This window comes from Pantherophis guttatus, chromosome 7 (genome assembly GCF_059756535.1).
Source record: "Pantherophis guttatus breed Tessera chromosome 7, ASM5975653v1, whole genome shotgun sequence".
Taxonomy (NCBI): domain Eukaryota; kingdom Metazoa; phylum Chordata; class Lepidosauria; order Squamata; family Colubridae; genus Pantherophis; species Pantherophis guttatus.
The window spans coordinates 93,185,143-93,210,609 of record NC_142069.1 but is presented as its reverse complement, the minus strand read 5'-3'; the positions used below and the strand labels follow the sequence as shown (position 1 = coordinate 93,210,609).

The 25,467-nt window shown below is 39.4% G+C and overlaps 2 long non-coding RNA genes across 2 annotated transcripts; one reads left to right on the top strand and one right to left on the bottom strand.

Annotated features, from left to right (window-relative positions):
* The first annotated feature begins 11,625 nt into the window (after window positions 1-11,625).
* On the top strand, window positions 11,626-25,426 carry LOC148112968 (uncharacterized). The gene is made up of 3 exons (XR_015729030.1): window positions 11,626-11,778; window positions 23,172-23,316; window positions 23,417-25,426. It is a non-coding gene; the product is annotated as an uncharacterized LOC148112968 (long non-coding RNA).
* On the bottom strand, window positions 14,233-20,053 carry LOC132712649 (uncharacterized). The gene is made up of 3 exons (XR_009623310.2): window positions 19,767-20,053; window positions 19,457-19,596; window positions 14,233-14,718 (listed from the first exon to the last, which is right to left on the bottom strand). It is a non-coding gene; the product is annotated as an uncharacterized LOC132712649 (long non-coding RNA).
* Window positions 25,427-25,467: the final 41 nt, after the last annotated feature.

Genomic DNA, 25,467 nt, shown 5'->3' with positions numbered 1-25,467 from the left:
TCCCAGATTCCAAATGCACACTTATCGGAATGAAACAGCATTTTTCCAACCACCACTAATCAACTGAAAAGTGCACAAATGTCCTTTCAAAATTCTCCACCACTAATTTAGGCACACCAGCTGCTGGTTTCTTCAACCTCTTCCAGAGTAATGTTTCATAGCCAAGAATAAAATATACAAAGATCCTTATTTTCAGTTTATCCCCACACTCATTTTCTTTTTAAAGTAAAATCTCTATAGTTCACCATGCAACTTATCTGGAACTCCTTTTCAAAATGTATTGTGAGCTTTCTAAGGTAGACCAGACAGGAAACAGGACCCGATGAATTAATTGTATTTTATTGTAAAGCTACATTCACAGACTCTTGCAAGGCTGAAAGTCTACAATCCTCCCCTCTCTTTCCTTTACAGCTTGAGAAACCAGGGGGGGTCCCTTCTCAGCCTCCTTTCCCACCCAATAGGCAGCTGAAGGCTACAACGTCTCTTATCTGACCATCTCCATTTCTTCTCAGTGTCTTTTAAGGTCTTTCTCACTTAGCATCAGATGCATGAAGACAATGCATGGACATGGAAGTCAGCCATCAACGGGTTCTCCAATATTTTTATTCCTGTAAAAATATTTTTACAGGCACTTTTGCGGATTCAAAGTCCAAGAGAACTTGTCCGTCTTTGGGTACAAGGCTCAGAATTCATATGGCAAGTGATGCAGGCTGAAGCCCAAATAATGTCTCTTTGCTCCTTTTTTCTTTCTTCAAAGGAAGGAAACACCCTTCAAAGACGGTGCTTGTGCTCCCAGATACTTGAGAAGGAAGCAGGAAATCAATGACTAGAAGGTAGGGCATAAGCGGCACAGAGCACTCTCAAATCTCAGTCAGGAAAGTTTTCCTATATGTATGTCAGGCAAATAAAAAGAAAAGCTTCTTAAAAAGAACAGCGGTAATAAAATGCAATGTAAAATTCACCACAGACACCAGGCTGTCAGATGGCAGGCCAAGAAACTCCCAGATTCACTCCAGGAAAAGAACAATTTGCCAAGAGAAACTAAAGCAGGCGGTTCCAATTTGTTTGGACAGCATAATGTATGTTTAAGAGGGTTTGGAAGGGGGGAAACGAGCAAAGACAGCTCAATTAAAAAAGAAAAAGAGACCCAAAAAATCCTATATTTACATACGGCCAGTAGAATGACAAAAATAGATGCTTTATTTCGCAGATCTGACCTTCTGATGGGTGAGGTCTTAGCAGCAGAGGTAGCAGCTAGGCCTTTGTAAGGATAGGAGCCTATTCTCATCAGCCCTTACTTGAAAATGAACCCCAATCTCCTGCTTATGATCGTTATCCTTAGGATCTGGACCTGGCTGCAGATTTGTCTTTCTTCAATGGAGTAAGCTGAGTATAAGCCCACAAAGGTCCTTAGGATGATTAATTCGTTGAAATTGTCAGATCAATATTTGCAACGTCTCCATTTACTTTCACATCCATGCAAATTTCTGTGAGGTGTTACCTTCCTCTTACCTGCAAGGATTTGGTTTTAATCTCACTTCCTATTTGTGATGTGCCATAATTTAAAATCATGGAAATTACGGTTGGAAGAGGGACCTTGGAGGGACCTTGGAGATCATCTGGTTCAGCCTTCTTCCCAGGACAGTCACCCACTTCTCCAGCATTCCTGACCGAGGGTCATCCACCTTTCTCTTTAAACCTCTCCAGTCTGTCCCACTTGAACAGTTGAATTGCTGAACTTCCTGCCATTCAGCCCAAATCCTACAGTATTATAGTAGTTTTCTTGCCCTGCTTTCATCCACAACTTGGAACAGTTTTGCCCCTTGCAATCTTACCAAATATGCCAGAATGTCAACATTCAGGGGCCACCATTTTCAGTTTCATTTTTTTATAGCAATGCTGTATGTTAAGATATAAAACAAACTTTTATAGGAGGACCCGGATTGTGGGGGCAATAAGCTGACTTTGTATAAAAAAGAACACCGCTTGGGGGGGGGGGGGCAAAAGCCCTACTAAGCAGGTATATACAAAAGTATGAAGGCTATTGCTTAACGCATTGTAAGCCGCCCTGAGTCTCCGGAGAAGGGGCGGCATATAAATCGAACCAATAAATAAATAAATAAATAAATAAATAAATAAATAAATAAATAAATAAATAAATAAATAAATAAATAAATAAATAAATAAATAAATAAATCTTACTTTATTAGAAATGGTCCTAAAACCTAATAACTACAGTAAAGACAGAAGGGAAATGTATTGTTTTTATTCAGGTTTTATTTTGGAAATAAGTTTCCCAAAATTACTGAAATTATTATTTCTGAAAGATTCTTTATGATGAGAATCAGAAGGGACAGCGGGAATAAAATCCACAATTGCATCTCTCACAATTTAGAAGTGGGAGGGACAGGGCTACCTGATTAGGGGTGTGCAAAAATTATTCCATCAAATCTTGAATTAATTTTTCAAACTGATTTCTGTTATTGAATCAGATAATTTAAACATTTGAATCAGATCAGAGCTGATCTGCATCTTCACTGTGTTTGACAGAGTTTTATAGCTTATTATCTCTGTCAATAAAACTGCTAGGGGAAAAATGATTCCTGATTCCCTTCAGACCATCTAATCAATATAAAACTGCCTAAAGTCAACCAGGAGTGAGCCTAGAAGAATCTGTTGAGTGTTAAATGCTTAAGCATTTTTAAAGAATAAATAGGCATTTAATGCACTCTGCAAAGGCCCTGAGGTCATGACATTTTTATGAAAATATGAATACCTGAGAAGAAATGAGAGCTAACTTTGAAGAACTAGGGAGAAAAAAGATTCGGTGGCTTGCTGTTTCAGCTTTGCTATTTATAAGTGGGGAAGTTACTTTGCAGAGGATGGGTGGGTTACCTGTAGCCCAAAGATCACAGAACAGCTATCAAGCGAAAGAGGTGGGACCTTCACACAGTTTTCCCACCTAGAAGATCAACATGTTCAGTTAGATAAACAGGAACAAGGTAGTTTGATTTCCTGCCATTAATGACAGCATGAAACACAAAGTTCACTTCCATGTTGCAAGATCAGCTGGCCAGCAGGAAATTGACTGCTGGTGCCTTTGGTGGCACGGACATGAGATGCCTTCTCCCAACTGCCTAGCTCAGCTTCTGACCCTCCGTTACTGGCTCTGAGAAATAAGTGAACTTCACAGTTTCCGAGAGAAAGCAGGAAGTGTTGTCACCTCAATCTTCCCACCGCCAGTCCTGTGATGAGAGAAGAAGATTGATGAGATGTTTATGAATGGAAGGGGGAGAATATGCATAAAGGGATACATGTCAATCAAAGCTAAGTCTTGGCTCAGCCACAATAAACAGTGTCCAGGCTCCAAATAATGTCCCAGTTGTACTCTTGAGCAATCAGTGGAATTTTAATACTGGTGGAATTCAGCAGCTACTGGTCTCAGTTATTTAGTGGATTGTTTTGGAGAACTGGGCACTTTTAAATTACTATGAAACCCAGAAAGTGTTCCTTCTCATTCTGTGCAAAATGTTGCTTTTATAACCCATAAAACCTCTTGAAATTCCCAATTGCAACATAGCGAATCAGAAGATACTCAACTGAAAAGTTTTATTAGCTCTGCCACCACCAATTTAACCCATATTTGGAGGAATGGGATTTATTTTACAAACCAGATAATCTACCTTAAATGCAGCTAAGATTTCATGTAAACCACATGCCTTCATTGTTCTGAAAACATGTGCAAATACTGGGATTAGTATAGATAAGCAAGATCAGAATTTATTCTATAAATATATTTCAGGCATAAAATATGGAGATGGACTGACTATGAATTTGAATTTCACCAACAGTGGAAAAGAGCTCCTTTTCAAGTCTGTGAATGTCCTGAATGTGTAGGGATGGAGAACTTTCCTGAATGGCAACCTTACGCTATGGTCTCCCATGTCAAAACTGGCTTGACGTGAAGCTGGTTTAAGAAATTGCTGTCCAGATTCCAGTGGATGGCAGAGAGCGGGGCCTCTGGTTAGTGGGTTCCCTCCCTGCTTTAATCCTCCCACCAGATTGTGTGAAGGCCAGGAGAAGAATGGAAGGAATGTGAGTCATAAACACTCAAGAGATAGGAGGAACTAGATTGGTACATCTATCATCTCCTATATGGCAACTCAGCCAGGATAGCCAGAAACCTGAGCAGTATTATTTCAAAGTTTCTGAAAGATTTTTCCTCAAATGAAATCCATCTTGCAGTTTCCCAGATTCTATATTGAACTTTAAAACCAGCATTAAAGACACTTAACTGAAATCTGTGTAATTCTTGCTTCCTTGAATTCTTTAATGTTCAAGAAAAGGAACATTTCTTAAAAGTAGCACCCTTATATACCATAAAGGTCTTTACATTCTCAATTAAACATCTTTGCACAATAATACTGCACAAAGTACACTGAATTTAAGCAGGAGTGCAATATCAGCTGATACTACTTGCAAATTCAACAGTTAAAATATATGAATCTCCAAAATGGAAGAATGTCTTTTATTTGGAATATGAGACGATGAGGTTGAAAAAAGTTGGGAACCACTGATTTATTACATTGTGGGCTGGTGGTATTTATGCTGGCAGCTTTAAAATAATGCACGCTAAATATTTGAAGCACCATAAACTATCATTTTCAGCATCTTATTTGTTATTTGATATTTTAGTTCATCATGCTTTTTAATAGGTGTCTTCACTAAACTTGCTCAATCAACACTTTTCCATGCAAACAGTCCCAAAATTGTGAGACCAAAAACAATAAACTTCTTTATTTTTGTATACTTTATTGATAGTAACTGGGATTATAAACTAAAACTTGGGATCCGGACAATGTCCGCATTACTTTATTAAGCCCACAACTTTCACATTCAGAAGCCCTTTTAGCATAAACTCAGAAAGGCCTTTCTTTAACAGGACCAATGCACTGAAAAAACTCAGGAGTTGCAGAGGAAAATTGCACAATAAAAGGTTCGGTCCTACCTGAAAAAGGACAATGACAAATTACTTTTCTTTTGCTGCCAAGAAAGCTGCCGGCCTATGAAATCCTTAGAAGCAGAGTTGGATGCAAAAGACCCCCCTTTTTACCTACAATATACCAGGTTTCTATTTAAAAAAAAAAGGGGGGGGGCAGCTAATCCTTACTCACAAAGTAGACACTGAATAATAGTGTTTCCTGCAGCACATTTTCTATTGGGGAGCCTGCCAAAATAGAGATTTAAGATTAACTTTGATAGAGCAATATACTATGTGGTATTACAGTGTAACGTATTTAAACTTTAAAGTTGATAGAATCATTTCTGATTGGATGGGACATTTGATTTACCTTACATTCTGATACATCAATCTGAGCATTATGTCTACTTCTGCACAATGGCCCTTCAACCGAGACTCTCTAGGTGAGGCTCTGGATCGGCTCTTGACCAAAACAGGAAGGGAAAGGGTGTGACTTTTTCCCAGTTTTTCACAGTCAGGCACCTCTTTTTGGGCTTGTTCCACCATTTTCATGCACTTCCTAAATTCAAGAGAGTGAGGAATGGTCTGGTTTCATCAATCATGGCTGGAAAATATATCAAGAGATATAAAATTACATTTTGGCAATTCAGTAGGCAAATCTGGAATACCATCAACCGTGACTTTAGAGGACAAACCCATATATACCCATGATGAAACACCTAAACCTGTTGATTAAGTTTAAGCTTTCTTTGAAAGCCCATCTACTTCAGCTCAATGTCTTTGAGGATATTCTAGAATTCTGTCACTGGCTTTCTGGCAGAGTTATTGATTTACTTTGTCTTGGTTTTTCAGGAATCATTGGAGCAGAAATATATTCATGGAGGGGATAAGGGGAGAGCGAAGAAACTATGGAATACCAGACATACCAATTATTATGTGAATGTGGTAAAACCTTGATTTAATTCACAATAAATGTTGTGCATTTGAGTCAGTGTTGATTCCTGAAGACTAACAAGACCTTGCAGTTTTCTTGGCAAAATTTCAGAAGTGGTGTGATTGTCTAGATCCTGTTCTTTTCTTGGCAAGATTTTTCAGAAGTGGCTTGCCATTCCCTCCTTTTTAAGGTTGAGAGAGAGGGACTGGCTCAAGCTCCCCCACTTGGCTTTGTGCCCAAGGCTGCACTAGAATTCACAGTCTCCTGGATTCTTTTCATCACCACCCCAATCTGGTTCTCTAAAACTTTGATTTAACAAATAGTTTATAGGAGAGAGCAATTCAGATGTATGTATTTTGCCTCAATATACCTTACATACATTATTTGTATAATTACCTTATTAAACGAAATCACATCATTTGCAGTGAAACTTTGATTTACCAGATAGAAGTCCAAATGAAACATTGACAATCCTATCTGAAGTCCAATGAGGAAGAGAAGAAGTTCCTGGGAACTGTACAGCATTAGTACAGTGCATTGTTTTATTTAAGGTTAGGACAATGACTTTGTGAACTCCGGCCAGCCTTTTGTTGGAACGAGAGACCCTCAAGAAAGGGAAGGAAATGGATATAAATAAACAGTCAGGCAGTATTAAGAACAGGCTATCTATAGTCTCTGCCCTCACAATCTCTTGCCAGAAAAGCCTGCTAATATATTAGAATGACTTCCTCAATTTTTAAAATAATAAGTCAGTATCCAATTCAGAATTTCCTTTAAATGGTGTGCAGACTCCAGACTCCAAGCAAGTGGCTAATATTTAATGATTTAGAGGAAGGAAATAAAATGGTTTGCCACCAATTCTCTGCAAGTGAGTTTGGACACTTCACGGATCGATAGGATGCTCAATGCAACAAAACCTGGAAACTTTCTGTCTTTTCCTAGAAAAAAAATCCAACTAATTTTTCAACACAGAAGCGGTGACCTGAACTTAGTTTTGCTAAAACAAAGTTAGCCTAAAAATGCTCACATAACCAGCGAGCCTCTTTTATAGGACATGGAAAGAGGATTAGCCACACACCCCAATATAAATTTATCCAATAGAAATCTGCCCTGCATTTGGGAAAGTCAAGCAGGTTGGATTTAATTGATCCACATCTTCATAGAGGAGATGGCTAAAATAAATATACTGTATGTGTGCCATTTTATCCAATAAACCTATTCATTTATAAATATTAATATCTTTGCTTTTAATTTACATCTCATTTCATCCACACCCAAACACTTTCTCTATCTTGTTATTCAAATAATTTTGTTTTATGAGATTTCTAAGCTGATGGGAAAAGTTTTCTCTGTACATTTTATCGGGTATGTAATGCTTTCTCTATACATTAAGTTCTTGAGAAATAGTAAATTATTATGAGGCATTAGAACCACGTGGACGATATGGCTTCAGTTTGACTGTACGATGGAGTTAATTTTAAAAACATACTTTTGCATGCTTTTATTCTGTGTCTTTGAGACTGATAGATCTGGCTGTTTTTTCAAATCACTTTAAAAAAAAAAATCTTCATTTGTGGAAATAAAGCACACAGATATTCGTACTCCAAATAATTTGTTTCTTTAAAAAAATACCATCTTTTGCATGGAAATAAAACCGTTACCAGAAGTACCTTTAGATTTCTGGGCAATGGGTAGTTTTTTTCCCTTTAGTTTGTAGATTTGCGAAGGCAAATACAGAACGTTACTATTAACCAAAGAATGGGCAACTAGGGCTGACTTGAAACAATAAACTTCATCAACAACCAGTTTTAAAGGAATGTAGGGCCATACGCAAATACCTCAGGGGAAAGAGCCGTGTGGGGATTGTGTGTGTGTGTGTGTGTGTGTGTGTGTTGGCACCTTCCATCATTGTCATTTAAGAAAATTATGAAGAAATGGGGTAATGCAATCCAGAATCTCAGCTGGGTCTGCTGCTCCGTTCAGTAGTTGCTGCAGTACACAAAGCTTTTCAAACTTTGCTCCAAATCTTCTCGCATCTCGAAAGGTTCTGTCCTTGAGGTGTCATATTAACACTCTGCTCTGGAGACAAATTATTTGTGGGTGCCCTGGACATGTGAGAGCTATTAGACAATGCGATCCACATTCTTCGAAAAAGAAAAATGCGAGGCAACATTACATTTTATAAATGCAAGATGTTTATTATTACTGCACCAGCAATAAATGTTTAGAAACTGGAGAAGATTCACAATTGTCCTGACTAGGAACATATGACTACAGAGTCACTGGATTTTGGCATGGAATAAAAGTGTCTGGAAGCTATTAGGCGTTTAGCCCTCAATGAGTATTTAATTATATCAATAGAAGAACACAGTTTCTATTGCGTGCTTCATGATGAATGTCTTCATTTATTCACATTACAACGAATGAAAGATGAGTTCAAGCCAGATGTGGGAGCTCATTAATTTTGGGGACTCCTGTGAAACTTCACAGGCCAAACCGTTGACCATCAGTGGAGCTCCCCATGGTCAGAAGGTCTGGTTTTCCCTCACTTTGTGATATACGGTTGTGTAATGATGGGTGTGGCGGGGAAGGCCAAGAACTATGTCATTCTCCATTGTTGGGTCATTTTATGAAATTCTTCTTTTAATAAAGAGTACTTCTCACGTGGGCTTGTATAAACAGGAAACAAAATTTTCTTAATTTCGTTGTTACATTTTCTGATATTTGGGGAGAAGTAGAGAAACGTCCCCAATTCCAACCTTTCTCCATGTCTTTTGATGCTCATCAACTATACAATGATTGTTGCCACACCTGCTGTTCACTTCCTTTAAGCCTTTTCTGGAAAGTCTTTCCACAACTTCTGGATTTGGTGCTTGTGTCAGGAAAAGCAAAACTTTGATATTGGGTTTGCTGATTAGATAAGTTTGTTGTTACAGAAATGGCTAGGACACATTATTGTGTAAAAATAAAAAGTTGAGGCAGTGATCTTCTACTGTGCTAAAGAGTTGAAAGTCAACACTTTTTTTCCTTTTTCCCTTCTACCTTACCCTTTCTCCTCTTCTCCTTTTCCTCCCTTAGTTTCCCATTGTTTTCATTTTTTTTTTGTATTTTATATTCTGATAAAACAAATAAAAATTTGAAAATGGAACTCTTTCCATCCTCAGAGTATTGTGGAGAAAACCATTTCATTCAGTTTCTTGACCACGATCAGCTGGCAAAGTCTTGAAATAAAATATTAAATCAATAATATTATTGATTAAATATTAAAAATTATTCTCTCTCAGTAAAAGAACAGATATAAATTTGTTACATTAAAATGCAGAGACATAAAACAAATTATTAGAACATTAAATATTTAAATTGAAATAGGTTCTTGTTGCGGTCATAATAATGACTGTAAGCCACCCAGAGTTGCTGCTGGGGAAGATGGGCAGCCAATAAATTTTATAAACAAACAAACAAATAATTCGAACTAATGTACACCATACCAATCTACCAGATTGGGGCTGAAAAAATCCAGATGGTCACAAGTGGCCAGCAAAGAGGCACAAAGCCTTCTAACTTCCAAGGCTATTCCTTAAAGCCTTTTAATTTCTCTCTCTCCCTCTCTCTCTCTCTCTCTCTCCCTCCCTCCCCCCCTCTCTCTTTAATTCTCTCTCTCCAGGCTTTCAATAAGCTCGGAAAAAAAATATGTTGGCTGCCTTAAGAGATCCATTAATTTTAATAAGGAGATTCCTAAAGCAGCGGGATCTCTTTTTCAGGCTCATCTGGAAATGTGAAAAAGAGGGGATGCTTCCGTGAACTTTACTCTGGATAATCCTCTAAGGGTGTTTTGTACTGGATACAGTTAATGGATGGGTGTAAACTCTGCAGAAGCCAAGCAGGACTACTCCTTGACTAGGAGAATATTGCAAAACCCCCAGGGCTGTGGAGGAGGGGCAGAGGTGGAGAGAAGGGGAGGGCAATCAAACTCCGTGAAATAATAAGACCATGGCAATAGCCGAGAGTCAATGTGGCTTTGCTTTTTAATCTCTATTAGTGGGCTTTTCCTTCCAGTCTCTTGGTGTGGGGTGGTTATGAATAAACACAGCAGCAGCAGCAGGAGGAGGCGGGCAATGAAAACGTTAAGCTCTTAGGGGGCTTCCAACTATACCCTGATAAACATTGAGCCCATAATAAACCAGGTATGATTGTTGTTAAAAAGAAACAAGTATTGAAGACTGAAGGAACAATAAGGAGGGGGAAAAAAACCATAGAAAAATGAAGAACTATAAAGACTTCTTGGATAGCAAAGGATTTGAGATCACTTTCAGCAAAATACTATATCTGTCCCAGTAATGTAATTCCCATTTGGAGAACACATTTGTACATGTAGATGTTAATATGCATGTGAATTCTTCCTGGAATTAACTTGGAATTTTAAGCCAAATTTGAGCCAATTAATCACTTTAATTGGGACCTTTAATGCTGCATATATGTATTTTGATAGTCTGTATTTATCAAATTTATTAAATGCATGTAATATCATGCATTTAATATTTTACTTCCAGGAAGAGCTTCATTATTTACTGGTGCTGGTAGACCATTTTGCAAGCATTGGGGGAAACAGCCTAAAACAATCCAGCATTCATAGTTTCTGCCCCGTGTGCTACGTCAGGAACAGCAGAAGCCGTGACATGCCAAAACAATCCTGCATTTTTCTCTTTCATTTCTCTCTCCAGCTTTTTAATCTGATATGCAGTCCTTGGCTGACTTCCCATTCCTGTAATCGAATGAGTTACGAACCCCATACCCTTGTTGTCTTCTGTTGATAAACAGGCCATTATTCTGTTTTACAGACCTGTTGTTTTTAGAGGCTGAAAGGTTTACCAAAGATGATTTAGGGAAGGGCGTTGTGAGAAGAGCATTGCTGAAAATGACATGAGGGACTGTTCTGGCACAGCTCCAGTCAAGTTCACAAAAGCTGCTTTCTGTTCACCAACCAAACTGATCGGCTCTGTTGATACACAGCAAAATCTTTGACATCAGTCGTATGAGTGACAAACGATAGCAGATCACAAATGCACCATAAAGGCACTTTAGAGCTCATCTAAAATTTGTTCTGCTTGCTCGCGCACACATATGCAAAACACACACACACAAAGACCCACAAAGACACATACACACCACACCAAATCCATAGAGGAATGCTCAGTCTATGGGCTGTATTATAACAAGCTCTGGAGAAGAATAATGGTTTCACAATGAAGAGTTAGAACTGCAAGGCACAATCTTTTTCTCCCCACCTCAATCATTGCCTTCACTGGTGGCGCTTCTGCTTTTCCAGTTTTAAGTCAGGCATTGGCATTTCTTTCCTTAAGGGAAATAGAGGGGAGAAGCAGCAGAACTACAGATAGGTAAGTCTGTTCATCTTTGAAAGCTATGCGATATTGGTGGATGAAACTGTCTTATGCAAAAAGAATTTAGTGCAGTAATATAAACAAAAGATAATGCTTTCCTCATACGTGTGTTAAGAAAGAAGCTTTATTTATAACTTTAGTAGGAAATGAAGAATGACTTTCTAACAACCTTAATGGAAGTTTTTGGTTGTCCTTCCTAAACTGGTTCTGATGGCCACACCTTCCTCATCTTCTGATGAATTACCCCAAACACCCAATATATAATTTTTAAAACTATGCAGTTTTAGTAAGCCTGTGCATCCTATGTTAAAACATGCATAAATATCGCTAAAATGTTTTAATATTTCTTTCCTAAAAAGATCTCTGTGGAATCTTCTCCCTCTCTTTCGTTGTTCTTCCAAATATAGGACTGGATGATTCCTTGAAACCCCTTCTGGAGTTGAGCTTCTACTCAAAGACCAGAGGTAACTGTGGCCAGGAGAGCTTTTGTGTAGTTACAGCTGGTGTGATAGCTACAATCTCATCTAGATTGTGAGGTCCTCATGCCTTAGTCCAAGCAAAACCAACAATTTTTGAAATTCATAATGAAAAAAGCAACAAATAATAATTTTCCTCAGCTCCATCTTGCTGCCCTCCATTTTTTCCCTATCTTTTTCTTTCTGATTCTTAACCAAAAAATGGCAAATACAAAAAAACAATAAACAAAACAAATCCTGCAAACAATAATGTTAAAATAGCCATTCTTCTTTTCTTGCTGTTCTCCAGGAAAAAAAAAAATAAAGGAGAAAAATCTTAGGAACTTTTTAGCTGGACAATATGAAATTTAAGATAAATTTTTAGTCTGGATCTGGGGTTTGGATTAGACTAATTTTTATTAAGATGTTAAGATATTTTGTTCTATCCTGCATGACAGCAGAATTAACATTACTGTCAGTTTCTTCAGTCCTTCCTTCCAAGTATTTGAGTTATCATCTTCTATCTACATTTATGAGGCATTTTAAAACTTGGACCTCTTTCAGCGAGATCATGAACCTTTTCTGAGTATTTAACAGTACGTATTTTATATTAATTCAAATTCTCTTTTACAAGTCAAATAATGTTATTTCTTCCAAATTTAACTCTTTCTAAAAAGAATAGACCGATATCTGAAGAGGACAGATGTTCAGCTTTGACATCACAGTAAGGATTGTTTAGTCCAACATCTGGATGTCTTATGACATTCTCCTTACCTCATTGCCTTAGAGTAGGAGTGAGCAAACCACAGCTGGCAGGCCAAATTTCAGTAGTGGAATTTCGGCCCCCTTTCTGGAATTTTGGATGGGTTGAAGCTGGGGGAAATCTCCTGTGATATCTCTCATTCTTAATCATCCCCCAAATTCCATCCACCAAAACCCAACCACCCATTGATAAAATCTGACAAATGGTCTCCTGCAACTTCCTACGTCTTGGTCAGAAAGCAGAGCTGTTGCCTGAGTTTGCCAGTCTTCTTTCCCTTAAAGATGAGGGACGAAAATGGAAAGTTCAGGGTTCAAATTATTAGGGACCCCCAAGTGAAGCTTCTGGGTGCCTTTGGAAACAGATCTTCCATTGGGGGGTGGGGGTTTCCATCAGAGTCCAAGACGTGATCCACACTTCCTGATTTGGCCAGCATGAGACTGGTTACCTTCCACTTGGAGGAGGTAGGGATGAATTTAGTTAGCTTTGTTCTCATTGTTTTCAATGGGCTCCAAGCTCAGTTAAACTTCTCTGATTCAGCCCAATGCCTTTTTGCTTATCCTAATTCAGTTCATGGGTTGATAATATTGCTGCCTTGTTAACATGGATGTTGGATATGGGAAACCAATTTATTACATTCATTTCAGATTTAACTTTTTGTACCTTCTCTGTGCATTGATGGTACAGATCATGACTCCAACTGAGTTTTCCATTCTCATCAGATATTATGACCTGTAAAACAGACATGTTCCTGAGACTGATATTTGCTAAACTTTTTTATGATAAGCAACATTTGAAGAGAATTTAAGAATAGTGCTCTTTGTCAAATAAAACACATAATCTATCTGACAGGAAGGCAAAAATATTTTGTTAAGGTTATCAACATGTCCAGGTGGATTCCACATACTACATCTGGATCCTCATCAGAGTTCTTTGAGAGTTCATCTTTTGAACTGATAGAAATACCAGGTGGATTCTTTGGTCAACTTCTTAGCCGTAGGTGAACAGGAAGGAATAGCCAGAGAATTACAAAGGAGAGTCACTTCATGTTTTATCAGGACATTGCTCCACCATCTGTAACCCTAAGTGGAAAAGCCATCTGTGGGCCAAGAGACATGAAAGTTTCCCCAAAACAAACAGAATTGGCAGTAGATGGGAAAAGCAGCATGAAGCTAAGTGGCCCACTTGATCTTTATTTGAAAGTGTGTCACTAAAATTATACAGTGTCATGCAGGGTGTGCAAATGCTTAAGCAATCACACACCTAGGAAACGACTTAAGCTCCCCATGATGGCTTTTAGATCAGGCAGAGAGCTTTTTTCGTTTGTTTGTTGCAAGAGCTGATGAATATAACAGCCTTTACATCTACCAGGAAATCTGGATGGAGCGTTTGAAGATGCTCCATAGATCTTGCAGCTTTCACTTCGGTCTTGGACACCTCATCGATCAGCAATTAGCATCTCAGAAGGCTTCAATGGTGGCATTTTTGTATCATATGCTTAAGTCAAGAGTAGCAAAATGGGAAAAAAATACTGTAATATACCAGAATAACACAGTTGGAAAGGATCTTGGAGGTTTTCTAATCCAACCTACCTCTCAAGCAGGAAACCCTATATCATTTCAGACAAATGGTTGCCCAGTCTCTTCTTAAAAACTTCCAGTGTTCCTGATTGTTTAGAATCAAACATACCCAGCAGACCCCAGTCAATTTAAAGCTGTTTTTATTGCACAAACATCTGCATGCCACAGAGCTGGACAAAAGGGAAGCTGTTAGCTAGACTTGCTTCCAAGGATGCAAGTCACTTCACACATCTGTTACCTTTAACTTGCAACTATTTAGCACGGTTGAACGTTTCCCCTTCAAAATGGGAGCACGGGCTAAAATAAACATGGCAGAAGAATTATCCCTCTCTCACCGAAGAAGGGGTCATGTTTGAGGTTCACTACTGATGCATGAGAGTGACGTCCATGTGGACGCCCACCTGCTAAGGATTAAACAGAGAGCTCTAAGTCTTCGTTGCTGTTCATGCTACTCTGAAATGGATCTTGCACTCTGCGTGGAAGAATCTAAGAAACTCACATCCCTTCATCAGTTTTCGTGTTAATGTGTGTCCCATGGAGACGTCAACTCCATAACGGAAACCCAGGAGGCTGTTCTGGTCTTCTGGAGTTGTAAGAGGCTTGGAGCTGCTGCAGAAAGAAAACGTAAAATTTGGAGGGATTAATACTGACTTTAACCTCAAACAGGGTTCAACCAACATGACGTCAATAGCAAAACTCACTTTAATTATAATAGAGTTTGATTGGACCTCAGGGAGTTGAGCAGGGGAAAAAATCCAATCACATGCAAAGCTATTCTTGCTGGTTCAGTTTGCCCAAATACTATTTTGGTTAATTCAAATGGACATTGAGTTGTTTCTTCTATATACTATCAGCCTCTAACAGTATATAAACTGTTTATAAACAGACTCTAAAGGTGCTTTTTCAAAAGACAACTGGGCTTGTAGGAAAAACTAGAAAACTAGGAAAAACAAGTCCAGTTGCCTTTTGAAAAAGCACCTTTGGGACAACCATGACCTGGATGATGGAGAATCTCCATAGACACAAAACAGAACAACTTTCTTTCAGAGTTGTGTGGACACCAGCTCCCTCAGTCCTAAGAGCCAAGTGCCAATGTTGTTTTCTTTCCCCTCCCTTCTAGGGCCACCCGTGGTCCTTCCCGCAGATGGGATCAGCCTAAGGTCAGGTTTCTCTCCATGCCCAGAAGCCTTGTCCACTGGAATGAGGGCTGCTGTGAGCTATGAAATGACATGAAAAGTATGCTACTTTTGTGTGTGGCTTTTAATGCAGTTGTCCTTCTCATTTGGTCCCTCCATATCACCACTATCTCAATCGGTACATTCCAAAATGTTTGCTTTCACTTCTGTGCTGATTTATTGTTCTCCACTTTTCTGCTTAATATCTTGGTTAATTCCTTGCATAGCCTCAAGTTTCTAATTCAAGAACAAGTATCTCTCCTTACTAACTAGGCACCTTGGGGTATATTCCCATTCAGATGACTTGCTCAACTGCTATTTAACAAAGACGGTAGATAGATAGATAGATAGATAGATAGATAGATAGATAGATAGATAGATGGAGCGAGCGAGCGAGCCAGCCAGCAAGGTATATATAGATAGATAGGTAGATAGATAGATGATAGATAGATAACTTAGATACATAGATTCATAGATACATATATGACAGATAGATAGATGATAGATAGATAGACGATATGTGTGTGTGTGTGTCTGTTTTTGTGTGTGTGCGTTTGTGTGTGTGTGTGTGTGTGTGCGTGCACGTGCAGACACACTTTATTAGAAAGGGCACATGGTGGAAAGTTGTGAGCCAAAATAAGGAGTGTCAATCAAATGAAGAGTGTCCTTTTCGTAGTCCTGCTTTCAGTTCAAGGCCACATGAGAGCTACTGAGGTGTCCACAGGGTGACCCAAAAAAGTGTCACGATCTAGAGATTGTGGATATTGCAGTCCTCAAGCTTTAGTTTAAGCCACAAAGAGTCCAGCTTTGCTTAGACAGATGAATGTCACCCAATTTGAGTCAGGGCTGAATCGAAAATGCTTGTTTGATTTTTATTAGTTCCCTCAAAGAAAAATTAAAATGTTTAAAAGTTAGATATGTAAAGTAAAAGTAAACCGGTACGAGCTGCTCTACCTTCCCTGCGGCTCCCTTTCAGCCCCCTGTAAGCTCCAGTTGTCTGGCTGCCATCACAATGCTTCAGTCTGGCTTTTCACTGAATAATGAATAAATTTCGGCAATTAGATTCTCCTTCAGGACAGCTTTGGAGGGTCTCCAGAAGTAGAAGAAGTAAGAATGACTCATTCTTTGGGATATCATCTCAGTCAGAGAAAAACAGATATTCCTTAGCCCCTCTCTCCCTCCCTCCCTCCCTCCCTCCCTCCCTCCCTCTCTCTCTCTCTCTCTCTCTCTGTTTTAAAAAAACCACTCATTTGCCACACATTCAGAAGGAATATATGCATTCCTCAAGGGAAGTGCACCTTCTTTGAATGTGGCCTGAAAATACAGGGGGAGAGAAGAGGAGGGTTCATTCACCCTCATTTACCGACCACTTTGTTTAAGAACAGTTTGGAGTTACAATGTGTAAACAAAATAGCCGCATAGCGATCCTTGTTCAGTGGTTAAGATGCTGGGAAAGTCAGTAGTCTGGGTTCAAGACCTGAGTGCCACATGTTGGGGTGAGGTCCCATCCTTGTACCAGCTCCTGCCAATCTAGTTCAAAAGCATGGAAATGCAAATAGATAAATAGGTACCACTTTGGTGGGAAAGTAAAAGCATTCCAGGGCTTCATGTTGGCCACATGATCTCAGAAACGTCTTCGGACAACACCGGCTGAAACAGAGATGAGCAGCGCCTCCTAAAATTGGCAATGACTAGAGGAATAAAATCACTAGGGACTCCTTTACAGGTACATGTGAGTTTCTTTCTCCCTCTTTCATCTATGTTGCTAACGTTTGCCCTGGTCCTTCTCTAAGCAGCCCAACATACAGAAATGAAACAGATGAGCCTCTTTAGCTCAATGCCAAGAAAAGCTTTGTCTGCTTCAATTTCTGACTGCCAGCACCGTTAAAAGTAAAAGAGAGAGAGAGAGAGAGAGAATGGTTTTCAACTAGAAATAACAATCCAAAGTTATAAATAAGACTCATGGCTTGAGTGAGATATACATGCTGAGTGGCAAATCTATAACAACAGAGATACAACTTTGTTATCTCAAGTTATTCTTAAAGCAAAAAAGAAAAGGAGGGCTTCACGCACACCCTTTCTTTGTTTGTGACTTTCTCCAACTTGGCAACCATGGGTGATTTTTAATTGTCCATCAGAAGCCAAAGAAAAGTCTCCATGCATTTTCTGAGTGAGTCAGAGAAGAATAGCCAGATAACACTGACATTAAATCATCACAGGTATGGGTTAGCAGATTATAGGGAGCCAAAGAGACATAATTCTAATTTTACTGATTTTGATGAAATATTCATTTCCCCCATCCATTCTTTTTCTGGAATCACACTTCCATTAATCATTTTGGCAGCATGCGTAAAAAACATGATTAAGAGAAGGGATCTGGGAGATTATCTACTATAACCTGCCCCACATCCTCAGTGAAGGAAGAGTCCTTCCTAAAACAGGCTTTTCTGAAGTGGAAATCCATGATCCTTTTTTCCAGATTCCAAATGAATTCTGTATCCTTGTGATTTAAGTCCTCCTTGTTGTGTCTTTTGGAGCAACTTTGAACAAGGCTGCCCCATCCTCTACATGACAACACTTCAACTATTAAAGCTATTACTGTATGTCTCTCCTAGTCTCATTTTCTTTAGAATAAACATACTCATTGCTTCTAATTATTCCCTGAAAGTTTTCCTTTCTAAGCTTCTTAGATTTCCAGCTGTCTTTTGGCCAAGCTCCAGTCGATCAATGTCCTTCCTGAACTGCGATAATCAGAACTGTCCACAGGAGTCCATTGTGTGGTCTGAGCCATATGGAAAAGAGAGGAATTATAAAGTTGCCAAAATACTTCTGACGATGCAGGCAAGGATTGCATTATGCCACTCATCACCTCCTTCCAGTTTGATAGGAGGCAGGAGCATTGGGTAGGCAGCGGTGGTGGGTTGCCCCCGATTCGCACCAGTTCTATAGAACCGGTAGTAAAACCGGTGGGAGGCCCCGCCCACTGACCCTGACATCATGAAAAAACTTCTGTGCATGCACAGAAGAGCGAGCGTGTGTGCAAGTGAATCAAGTGTGCGCACGCAGCCCCATTGCAAACCAGTAGTAACTCACCCCTGGTAGGCAGGCTGCTTTGAGGTGGTCACAAAAAAGATGAGTTGAAAATCGATTGAACGAATGAACAAACAAACAAACAAACGAATGAATTAATGAATGAATGAAGCCACTGATGTACAATCTGTCTTTATCTTGTGGTAACATAACCCAGCCCACAATTTCCATCTTCTCTATTTGGCTCTTATGGAAGACTTTGTGAAATGATTTGCCAAATGTAAGATCATTATCTGGACTTAATTCCCATTGCCAATTAACTGGTTGATTGCCACTCAGCGTTTCTTTCGATAGATGGAGTGGGGGATAGAAAATTGAGATGATAGATAGATAGATAGATAGATAGATAGATAGATAGATAGATAGATAGATGATAGAGACAGGCAGGCAGGCAGGCAGCAGGCAGATGCAATCTAGGCTGTACTGTGGTCAGGCTTGAATCCTGAGTGGAACAGGTCCAGATAATGCACTTCTTCCAGGACCATCTGGTTCCACAGCTGTCTATCTTCTCAACTTACCCTAAAAAGGAAGGTTGGAGACTGGATGAAAATTGCCCAGATCTGCTGGATTCCGTAGATAGCACTGTTTCCAGAACACTTTTAGGCTTTTTGCCAATACTGTGCTAAACTCTCACTTCCAATTTCCTGGAAAGCTGTCTTTTCTTTGTACTTCATTCTCAGGATATGCATTTATTTAGATATATTTTGAGGGGCCTTTTAAAAATTTACTTTATGGTTGTAAGACAGCCACAGCTGCTGCTTTTACGTTGTCCTACACAACTCCTCTGCAGTCTCCCTAGATGCTCCCATTTCCTGATCAGGAAAGCAAACAAACATGGGACTAGCTGCTTCATGGTCTCCTCCTTCAGGATCTGATTCAAATGTGAGAAGCCACGAAAGGCAGCAGACCAGTGGAAAAGGATTAAAAGAATGGAAGGCTGGATTGCAATGGGCCCTGCTCTCCAACGTTTTCTTCTCCTTTGAAAAAAAGATTGTGCTTCCATGTGAAGGAAAGCGGTTGGGTGAAAAGAACAGAACAAAATAACAGAGTTGGAAGGGATCTTGGAGGTCTTCTAGACTAACCTCTTGCTTAAGCAGGAAACCCTCTACCATTCCAGACATGTGGTTGTCCAACCGCTTCTTAAAAGCCTCCAGTGATGGAGCACCCACAGCTTCTGGAGGCAACTTCTGTTCCACCGGTTTATTGTTCTCACTAACAGGAACTGAAAAGAAAAACCAAAATAAATTTTCAGGACAGCACTATTTTCTAATTTATATTGAACAAAAACAGTCATTTTTTCCCCTTTTTGTCTACAAGAGATTAACATCTCTTTCTTCTCTCAATCTTACCGGATTCCAGCAGAGAGAAATAATGGACTGAGGACATACTTACTTACTTCTAATGTCCACAGAATGACACACAATCAATCTGATGGGTTTCGGTATTCATAACACCTGATGACACGAGGCCTTTGTAAGTGCTGATCCCTGGGAAACAAAGAGAAAGAAATGGATGGCTTCCTGTCCTTGCCATGAAGGGTTTGGGCAGAGCATTTTAAAGCTGCCTTTTATTTTTATTTGCTGCCATGGCCATAAACAGAGGTTCAGCTGCAGAAGCAAAGAGACTTTGGAGAGCCTGGCCTGGAGATTCTTTTGTGCTTCCAAATTACTTCATCGTCTGCCTCTCCCCTTGGGAAAGTCTATGCAGGAGATGAGGTCTTTCTAAAATGAAACCAATGGACAAAAGCACATTCAGAAGTTGTGTCAGATGATCAACAGGCTACCAACCACAAAGCATTTCCTCCTCTTTGGTGGCCATTTGCCATCTATCCTCCTTAATAGGTGATTTTTCATCCTTAAAAGGCTGACTGTGTAAAGTTTGTTTTAGAGCAGTTCTCAGTAGCTGGCATTCAAACAAGCACTGGGTTATCGCGTTCCATCTTTCTAACTTTTGCTAGGCTCAAAGGCCTGTAATCCTGAATTGTCCATGAAGAGTCAATTTGATTTAAATCATACATTCAGATCATTAGATTGCTTTGATCTGATTCTGCCATGCACAGAAAACCATCAAATCACCAAGTTGGTTTGAAGACATTCAACCAAATGTGTATGAAATTAATTTACCAATTCTATTTTAAAGACAATTCATCTGAATCCCCATTGAATCCGTTCCCCCCCCCAAATTAAGTTGCATTTTCTATTAGACCAGGACAGATGTCTTATTTGTGAATAGAATGTTTGTGATGAGCGGCTGAGTTACAACTCTCAGATTACTTTGCTTGTAATGTAGCTATGATTTCAATCTTCCTAGAAGTGCATGATGAAATCTATGTAACTCCTAACACTTGGGGTCAAGGCCATCAACCATGCACATTATATCCTCTCCTGAGAGGTAGGGGCTATAATTCTTTGCTCCTATTGAAGTCACAGTTCAGATAAAGACCCCCACACGTGCAGTTTGCACAAGGAAAAAAAGTTCCCAAGGAAAAGCTTGCCATTTTTTTCCCAATGAATATTGCAGATGTCCTTATCCAGACTAGTTCCTGTGAGAACAAAGACACTCAACTACATCCATATGCAACTTCCAGAAGCCTTCAAAAGTTGTCACCAAATGGTAATTTATACAATGAGAGGAGGAGTAATTTGCATCTAACTTAAATTAAATCAAAGTGCAAAATAGAATAGAATTCTTTATTGCCCAAGTGTGATTGGGACACACAAGGAATTTGTCTTTGGTGCATGTGCTCTCAGTGTACATAAAAAGTAGAGATACATTCGTCAAGAATCATAAGGTACAACACTTAATGTACAAGTAAAGGCTGACTTGAAGAACCATAAAATCCTCCCTTCCCTTGACCTAGACAGATAAAATCCTCTCCGTCCCCGTCCCTTGACCTAGACTAATACTTTAATTGCTGTTCTATACGAGCTCAAACTCATTTCAAGGGAATAGTAAATTCCCTTCCTCCTGAGAATTGTTGTAAAAATAGTAAGAACTTGTATAAACTCATACTGGACTGGCTGTAGAGCCACATCTCTTGGACATACTTGTTCAGAAGTATTGTGATCTTGCACTTGACTGAATGTAAAGTTGTCAGTTATAATGTGAAATTGATGTTTGACAGATGGGATGTCAGTGTCAAGGAATAGAGCTTGACCTGAGCTTGGAGTGGGAGTCCCTCCATGAACCCTTTGGGGTAACCCTTCATTTCTTCGTATCAGTTGGTTCCATGAAGGGTCCGAATCAGAGAAAGAAAAGATGTTTCTCATCCTTCCATGAATTCCTTTACAGGGCCAAAGGCTCACCCTGCAGAGTCTGGACAAATGACTTTTGAATTGCTCCATATTTCTTTAACCTACCTTGCCAAAACCACTATCAATCCATCTCATGTGTCCATTTCCATTTGCTGAGTCCTTTAAAAGGCCACGGTGGAGAACTCTTGATTCTCCAAATCCTCATTTCTGCAGGGAGGTGAGAGCTGAGTGGAGCAGGAGCAGGTGGGAAGACAGGAAATCAACTTTCAGAGGAAAGCTATTTAATACAAATAGCATGGACTGTTCCCACCTATTTTTCAGTAGCAGATCCATTTAGCTTACAAAAGAACTGCTTAATACATTACTAGAAGTTGTTACGTTTGAAGTATATAAATGAGTATAAATATTCATACCTAGAATGGATATTTGGGTAATGGTAGGAAGCTTCACAGTGAAGTTTTAAAAAGGCATGAGGATGACCATGGCCATTTGATTGAAACCCCACTCATTTAACATGTCACGACCCCCCTCCTCTCTGAGTGCAAGTTAGTATAAGGATGTAAAAAGGCCTCTCATGAATTAGCCAATGTTCTGTTAAAGAAACATACACTACCAATAAATTACAAAATATAAACAGAGCCAGTCCAAAAATACAGGTTATCATATATTAGATGCATTTTCTTCCTTTTGAATGAGGCAATCTATTCCCTATCCAGCCATGAATTTGATGGAGAACTGCCTCTGGCTACAGTATAGCTAGAATTCTGTAGTTTATAGAGCCACAAAATACAGAGGTTGGATGGTCTTAACATCAGCTGCGGTTGAAAAATCTTCCCATCCATTCAGTTGTGTGTATCTGCATAGGGTACACCACCAGGCAGTCACAAGGATGCCAGGTGACAAAATGAGAGCTTGTATGTGGTAATGTGGCACACAACACATCATTTGGGAATAGCACTAGCACTTATTTACCGCTTCATATTGCTTTTGCAGCCCTCTCTAAGAGGTTTACAGAGTCAATCTGTTGCCTCCAGCAATCTGGGTCCTCATTTTACTGACCAGGTCAGGATCAAACTGCTGGCAGTGGGCAGAGTCAGCCTGCAACACTGCATTCTCACTATGACAATCCTCATGATTAGCAATAGATATTGGTGCTCCACATTTGTTAATAAAGTATACTGGTATATACTTTACATAAGCTCAGTTGATTTTGGCAATGTTCAAAAGACTATTAAAAAATCATATAATTGGGCTTAATGATACAATTTCCTGTTTTGGCTGACAGAAATGCCTCCACCTTGATAAAGACTTCTATAATGGACCTGCCAACCCATCAGTGAAGGATGTAGGCATCCCATTAGGCATCCCATTTTATATCCCATAAAATATCCTTTAAGTATTCTCACTCAGGGATTGCAATAGAACACGTTGTTGCATCGTTTAAGTTGAGATATGCTGCCAAGAATCTTTTAATTTGTATAATATATAAATTTTAGTTTGGGAAACTGAATTTGCCTTTCCTGTTTCATTGGATTCCTCACAGGTGCCCTCTGTTTTTATGTTTGATTTCCACTCAATATCTTTCCTGTATATAAAAAAACAGTGATGAGTGTGGATCATAAGTAATTCCAGATACCAGGATGCAGACATAAAACACTGCCTTTCCCTTATTTGCATCCTGTCTGCCTGTAAGTATTTTTAACATCAAGCCCTTTGTGTTTTCAACTCCACAACCCCCATTTGTTAAAAAGTTGTCTTGTTTTTAATAACCCCCTTCCTATCTTTTAGTGTTGTAAGCCAAGATTTTTCCAGCAGCTGAAAGGATGATGATTAACCGGAGCAAATCGGCAGCCTCTTCGGTCTGGGGAAGCTGCGCATATGAAGCAAATTACTTTCTAAAGCTCTTCAGGATCGTTGGCTGAGAAGTTTAATGCATCTCATCCATCCACGACTGGTCCATTGCTTTCGGCCCCTGGAACATCTTGCTTTAATACGTGAAATTATTTCACAGAGTGAAAGGAATTCCTTTGTAACCTGTCAGACACAGGTTCCCCCTGGAGATTAGGCGGGAAAAGGTATCCTCTCGTTCCTCACCTGATTGTGATAAGAACTGCTGGACAACCTGAAGATCTAAGTTTGGGATTTCATTTTCCCTACGTCTTTCCCTTTTTTCCCTTTTGTCCACTACTGTGTGGGTGGTGTTTTGGGTCTCTTCTTATTTATTCTCCATCTAGCCTTAGAGCGTTGGGTGCTGTTTCAGCTGAAGGATGAGGTGAACATATGAGGGCTGCATCAATATTAGACATTCATCCTCTCTGTCATTTGCAATGGAGAGATCAGGCAGATGAATGTTGCATTGAGGACCTTGTGATCTACCTGAACTGGATCTGTATTAAAAATGCCAAGATGCCGGCCTCAACCATGCAACCAAAGCAGGGGTGGGCTTCAAAAATTTTAGCAAGGGGTTCTCTGCCCTGTTGCTGGATGGGTGTGGGAGAATCTGGTTTTTGTTCCTGGAGAAGAGTTATATGAATTTGATCCAAAGAAAAAATATATCTTCTTTCTCTTTCTATCTCCATCTCCATCTTATTGATATAGTTTGAGATGTTTCCCATAGTATCAATCAATCTGACCAAGCTTAGTCATTTTAGGCAGTCACTTTCAATCCAATCTACAGCCTTGGGACCTGGTCCTGGTCGCCATCCATGTTCTCACCAAATGTACAACTCTGCCTGGACGTTGAACACAACAAAACCCAGCCAGGTGCCGTTCCTTCCTGTGACTCTTTCACTATCATCATTATAACAACCATTGCATAAAAAAAAAAAGGCAGTGTTATTTGAAACTCAAATGTTACATTTCTCAACACATCTAGGCAATTTCCCTCTTGGCCTGAAGCATCTGGCAAGTCTCCTAATATTCTAACAAGTTTAGGGGAAAAAATTATTTGCAACTTGTAAAAAGCAATCCTTTGACTCCAAGGATGGAGCCTGCAGCCAATCTGCTAACTACATTATATTCAGCAAGAGGAAATTTACTTCAACAAGATTCCGTGGTGTGGCACTAATTATCCCAGTTACAATAGGAAGTGTCAAAAGTGAGCAAGGAAGTAATGTGTCTGCATTGAGTTCAGCTCATAAATATCCCGTCCTTTGATACCAGAAGTCATAATTCCTGAAGCTTTGCTACACAGCCCAGCACCGGAGACTGCTAAGCTCCCTCATCCACCAAAGTCAGAAGAAAAGGATACAATTGATTCCACCAAGCGCTATCTGGGACCCATTCCATGGTTAAAAATACGATATACAATTATGCTGTTCAAGTAAGCTCAGAGGATTTCCATAATATATGGGCTGAGAGCTGAAGAGGTCATCTACCAGGTTCAGTTCTTGGTATTCTGACAAATATAACTCTCGTTGTATACACTTTTCCATATAAAGTAACTGAAAGGTTAGCGTGACTTAACAAGAATGTCCACGGTCAAAAAAGTTGAGATGATAATGCCAGAAAATTAGGAACTTCATGATTATGTTGACAAAGGTGAGAATCTTACATACACAAAGATGGAAAGACAGGCTAATTCCCACAATGGAAGAGTGGACTGTCAGGGTGATGGAGTTGGCAGAGATGGTGAAATTGACTGTTTTATTAAAGAGAGGAATTTATCTACTAGTTTTGTTTCTACTAGGAAATCACTTCTAGACTTTTTGTTCAAAAGGACTTGAAATGTTGTGAAATGTAAAGCAAAAGGTTGATTTTTATTACCGTCTTTTTGAGTTTCCCATAAATTTTCCAAAACTGGATTGTTTCCTTTATGTTTGGTTTCTGCTTTTCAGAAT